This window comes from Herpailurus yagouaroundi, unplaced genomic scaffold (assembly GCF_014898765.1).
Source record: "Herpailurus yagouaroundi ecotype Mexico unplaced genomic scaffold, PumYag 203, whole genome shotgun sequence".
NCBI lineage: Eukaryota > Metazoa > Chordata > Mammalia > Carnivora > Felidae > Herpailurus > Herpailurus yagouaroundi.
In genome coordinates, this window is record NW_024412434.1 from 7,572,397 (window position 1) to 7,578,396 (window position 6,000).

Here is a 6,000-nt window from a genome sequence, read left to right on the forward strand (position 1 = left end):
AAAACAATGCTGAGAGGGAAATTTATAATCCTAAATGTTTATATTAGAAAAGAGGAAAGTTCTTAGGTCAAGAATCTAGTTCCTATCTCAAGAAACTAGAAAAAGAAGAGCAAAATAAACCTAAAGCAAGCATAAGGAAGGAAATAGCAAAAACAAAGCAGAAATAAATGAAATTTTAGAAAGGAAACTAATAGAGAAAATTAATGGAACAAAAAGTTGGTCCTTTGGGGAAAACCCAATTTCTAGCAAGACAAAGACAAAAAGGGAGAAGATACAAATTACCAATATCAATAATGAAACAGGGGAAACCACAACAGACCTTTCAACCATTAAAAGGATAACAAAGGAATATCATGAACAACTTTATGATCATAATTTCAACAATTTAGAAGAAATAGACCAATCCCTCAAAACCACAAACAATTGTAACTCAGCCCAGATTAAGCAGATAATTTGAATAGTCCTATAACATTAAAAAGAATTGCACTTGTAATTTCAAAGCTCCTAAAAATTAGTTTTACTGAAGACTTTTACCAAACATTAGAAGAATTCACACCAATTTTATAAAAAATTGAAGAGGAAGGAACACTTCCCAACTCATTTTATGAGGTCAGTGTTAGCTTAATACTGAAACCAGACAAATTCAGGGACAACAAAACAAAAACCTACAGATCAATATATCTCATAAGTTTAAACAAAATCCTCCACAAAATATTAGCAAATCAAATCTAGAAGTACAAAAAAGGAATAGTATACTACAACCAGGTGGGATTACATATTAACAAGTTAAAGAAGAAAAATAACAAGACCAAATCGGTTGATACAAAAAAGCGTTTGACCCAATTCAACACCCAGTTGTGATAAATACTCTCAACAAACTAGGAATAAAGGAGAATGTTGTCAACCTCATAAAGAACATCTCCAAAAATTCTGCAGCTAACATCATGCTTAATGGTTAAAGACTGAATGCTTTCCTCTTCAAGATCAGGAACAAGGCAAGGATATCTGTTCTCACCACTCTTATTCAGCATAGTAACAGAAGATCTAGCCAGTGCAATAAGGCAAGAAAAATTAAAAAACAGGCAGATTAGAATGGAAAGAATAAAACTCATTATTGGCAGATGAGATGATTTTCTACATGGAAACCTCCAAGAAATCCACAACAAACTTCTAAAACAAATAAGTGAGTCCATCACATTCACAGGATACAAGATTAACACACAAAAGTCAATTATATTTCTGTGCACCAATAATGAACACATTCAAACAAAATTAAAAGTGTAATACCATATTCAATTACTCTAAGATTACATGCATAGGTATAAACCTAACAAAACTGTAAGAGTCTATATGCTGAAAAATCACAAAATGGTCATTTTTTAAGAAGTCAGAAGACCTAAATCATTGGAGAGAGAGGCCATGTTAATGGATTGGAAGATTCAATGTAAAAATGTTTCCAATTCTTCCCAAACTGATCTATCGGTATATAGCGATTCTCATCAAAACTGTAGCAAAATGTTTTAGATAAATAGACAAGCTTATTCTTAAACTTGTATGGAAAGGAAGAGGCCCTAAAGGAGCCCAAACAATTCTGAAAACAAAGAATAAAGGAGAAGGAATCATTCTTCATGATATTAGCATCCACTATATGCCATAATGATCCAGACAGTATATGATATTGGTGGACTGCTACCTAGATCAGAATAGAGAAGAGGACCTGTAAATAGACTCACACAAATATGCCCATTTAATTTTTGACAAAGAAACAAAAATGATTGAATAAAAAAAAAGCAGACTTTCTTTAAAAAAAAAAAAAAGATACTGGAATATTAGAAATCCATATAGGAAAAAAAATAAACCCTAAACTAAATCTCATTCCTTATGCAAAAACGAATTCAAAATGCATCATGCACTTAAATATAAATTACAAAAATAAACTTTTGGGGGTACAAATAGGAGAAAATCTTTAGCTCCTAGGACTAAGCAAAGATTTCGTAGATTTGATACCAAAATCACAACCTGGAGAAAGAAAAATTTATAAATTAGACCACATCAAAATTTTAAAGATTTTTTTAAAGTTTATTTATTTTGAGAGATAGTATGAGGGGGGGAGGGACAGAGAGAGAGGGAGAGAGAGAATCCCAAGCAGGCTCCATGCTGTCAGCATGGAAACCAACGCGAGGCTCAATCTCACAAACTGTGAGATCATGACCTGAGCTGAGACCAAGAGTCAGATGCTTAACCGACTGAGCCACGCAGGTGCCCCAGACCACATCAAAATTTTAAAACCTTGCTCTGTGAGTGACCTTGTTAGTATGAAAAGACAAATTACAGAACTGGAGAAAATATTTGGAAATCACATATCCAACAGAGGACTCATATCTAAAATATATACAAGGAACGCTCAAAGTTGAACATTTAAAAGAATCCAATTAGAAAATAGGCAAAAGACTTGCATAGATTTTTCACTGAAGAAGATATATAGACTGCAAATAGGTTTATAAAAAGATATTCAACATCATTGGCCATTAGGGAAACTCAAATTAAAATCACAATGATTTATCACTATGTACCTATTAAAATGGGTAAAATTAAAAAGGAGTTATAACACCAAATGCTGACAAGGATGTGGAAAAAGTGAATTACTCATACATCACTGGTGGGAATATAAATAGAACAGCCACTCTAGAAAATGTTTTGCAGTTTCTTTTAAAACTAAAAATGGACTTACCATATAACCTGGCAATAGTACTTGTGGGCATTTATCCCAGATTGGGGGAAAATAATTTATTTTTCTGTTGAAATGTGTACAAATTTTAAAGCAACTTTATTCATAAGAGCCAAAAAGTGAAAACACACTAAATGCCCTTCAGTGGGTAAGTAGTTGACCAAACCGTGGCACCTCAAGATCAGGGAACACCATTCAGCAAGAAAAAGGAACAGACTGTTTCTACACGCAATAAGCTGGGTGAATTGCAAGGAAATGCTGGTGAGTGAGTGAAGAAGCCAGTCTCTAAAGGATATAAACTGCATGATTCCACCCATATGTTAATGAAATAACATAATTACAGAGATGGAAAACATATCAGAGTTTGCCTAGATGAGGCGAGAAAGTAGATGTGACTATTGAAAGAGCAGCATAATTGGAGCCCTGTGGTGATGTTTCAGTTGTGGGTCCTGTTCATGGTGGTAGCTACACAAAGCTACGTGTGACAAAACTGCATTCAGCCACACACACACACACACACACACACACACATACACACACACACACAAAGTGCCTGCATAACTGATGACACTTTAATAAGCTCTGTGGAGTACCAATGTCGATTTCCTGGTTTGGATATTATACTATAGTTATGCAAGATGTTCACTTGGAAGGGGTGGAAGGGGTGACGAAACTCCCTGTACATTTCTCTGCAACATCTTGTGAACCTATAGTTACTGCAAATTGAAAAGTTAAAGATAATAGTAAGTGCTATTTAAAATATTTGCTTCAGAAAAAAAAATTTTAATAAAATAAAATATTTGCCTCAGGGGTGCCTGGGTGGCTCTGTCAGTTAAGCCTCCAACCTCAGCCCAGGTCATGATCTCACAACTCATGGGTTCGAGCCCCGCATCGGGCTCTATAATGACAGCTCAGAGCCTGGAGCCTGCTTCAAATTCTGCCTTCTCTCTCTACCCTTCCTCTGCTCATATTCTGTCTCTCTCTGTCTCTCAAAAACATAACATAAAATAATAAAATAAAATAAAATAAAATAAAATAAAATAAAATAAAATAAATAAAATATTTGCTTCAGGAAAAAGCACATATGCGTCTGCACTTCTGTTTATTATTTTTCTCCAGAATTTCCCAGAAAGAACAGGCTGTATCCAGATAAAAAATGGGAAATGTAGCACAATAAAAAGAGAGACATCTTAGAGTTACGTGGTTATTAAATACTTTGCTAAACCTAACAATCACCCAATCTAAAGTACTTTAACTAGGTCGCAAGCAATAAAAAAGTGTGTATAACAGCGATCTTCCAGCTATTTCATTGCGGACCCCCCACCCCCTTAGGTGGGGGTGAAAGCAGAACAAAGTGATATCGACTGAGGATGGTAAACGTGAGTTTAAAGAAAGGTAGGCTGTCTCACTGGAGATGACGTCCGGGCCTTGAGGAGCAAACCGGAGAAAAGGAAGAGAAACCCTCGATGCAGGCCATCTCGAATGAGCTGTGGAAGGCAACGACCAGCTCTCAGTGCCCACTTTGTATAAAACACCAGACGAGCTTCACCCGGTGTGTGCGGGTTTAGGGGGAGAGAAAGAAAAAGTGAAAAGAGGAAGAAATCGAGACGAGAACGCGCTCGGGAGTCAGAGCTCAAGAGTATGAGAAAGTCACCGATGGGGAAAACACAGCAGGAAAACTGTCCAGCAGCCAGGTACTAGTCATAACAACTGTTACTATCTTACCCTGTGAGATACTTTCCTTCCAGTCCGCGACAGAAATAAACATAAACTACACCGGACACCTGGATTATGTTACCATTTAATTGTTTGCCTAGAATTAAAAGGTTTGAGGAACTAGGAGATCCCAGAGCCTTGCTCCTTTGTTCTCACTGACTGAAATAAATTGTCCTGTTTGCCAATTTGCTTTTCCACAAAGAGAGGCTCCATCCTGTCTCTGAGTTGTTTTTTTTTTTCCAAAAGCTTATTTCTGCATTTTAAAATTCATTTTCAAGACTCTATTTAGCTGAGATGAGAATAAAACCGTTTAATGACCGAAGTTTGGAATCTAAGTAGCTGAAATTATTTATGTAGATCATTAGAAATACATGAGTGGCCTCCCTGGTTTCCTGTCTAGGGAAAGCTTATCATTAAACACGCTTTCTAGCCGTTACCAAAACTGATGCAACACCCAGTTCAAATCTTCTACAGACCTTCATTTATATTTCCAAAAGCAACAGCTCTTTTCTGCAAACAATGAACATGCTTGTTACGGGTTTAAATTAGAATTCTTCATTTGGAATTTGTGAATATGGGGATATTCTGGGAAATGTCCAGAAAAAAAAAAAAATCCTGCCAAGGGTTCAGCAAACAGTTGCATAACCCTCTTTTTATCTGGGGTGTTGACCCAGCCATTCATTCCATGTTTGCTGTGGTGAGTTCAGCTAAGCTGGTTCCCAAGGCAACCGTAATCCCTGAACAGAGCCAGCTCCATTGGTGGTCAGTTACTACACGCTTTGTCCTGTCAGTGTCCTGTAACCGATTGAATGGAGAGACAGAAAACAAGCACCTTCAGTAAACATGACCTAATGAGGGTGGCGGCCTCCGACTAACTGCAGTGAGCTGCCTGGAAGGCTCCGGAAGAAGCCAGGGCTCTCACGTGGACAGAGGCGCCACCCCCCAAAGGGGCTCCTCTCATAAAGACTCTTAGTTTGGGGTTTCATGGCATCAAACTATCCGATTCATCTCCAGGGCCAAGGAATGATCTTTTGACTGACTGACCTTTTCTAATAACTCCGTCCATCGATGAAGTCGGCACTCCCAAAGAGAAACAGTTCGCAGTTAGTTTCCTTGCAAAGTCTTTGAGCCGGAGGGTGGGGAGGAGGGGAGTGAGAGCCAGTGAGCAGCTCTACTGGACTCCAGCTGGGCGAGGGCAGGCGGGTGCTGAGCAGGGACCGTGAGCACGTGACCCCTTCCTGCGGGGCCAGAAAGCCCCCTTCATCAGGGGCAGGTCTCACTCTACAGCACGCAACCAGGCTGCTGGAGCGGTGCAGTGTGGGAGGCCCTGGTACCCCACGGGAAAGCGTCTCTGAAAGTTCAGAGCTCAGTGGCCATTGCAGACTTACCTGCGTTGTTTCCTGGGCTCCCTTTCAATGAATATGGTTTGAGTGAGTTGCCCTGTGCTAGGATACTTTTGACTGCCAAGGTCATTAACGGACGCACCCCGATTGATAAGGAGAGTCACGAATGTAACGCCTAGCGAGACTTCGATTTCCATAACCACTTAGCGCCTG

The 6,000-nt window shown here is 38.7% G+C and overlaps 1 long non-coding RNA gene across 1 annotated transcript in view; it reads right to left on the reverse strand.

Annotated features, from left to right (window-relative positions):
* Window positions 1-5,731, reverse strand: part of LOC121014665 (uncharacterized) — a 60,167-nt gene extending 54,436 nt beyond the window's left edge. Inside the window, exon 1 of the long non-coding RNA XR_005783343.1 lies at window positions 5,489-5,731. This is a non-coding gene — a long non-coding RNA (uncharacterized LOC121014665). The remainder of the gene's footprint in view (window positions 1-5,488) is intronic.
* Window positions 5,732-6,000: the final 269 nt, after the last annotated feature.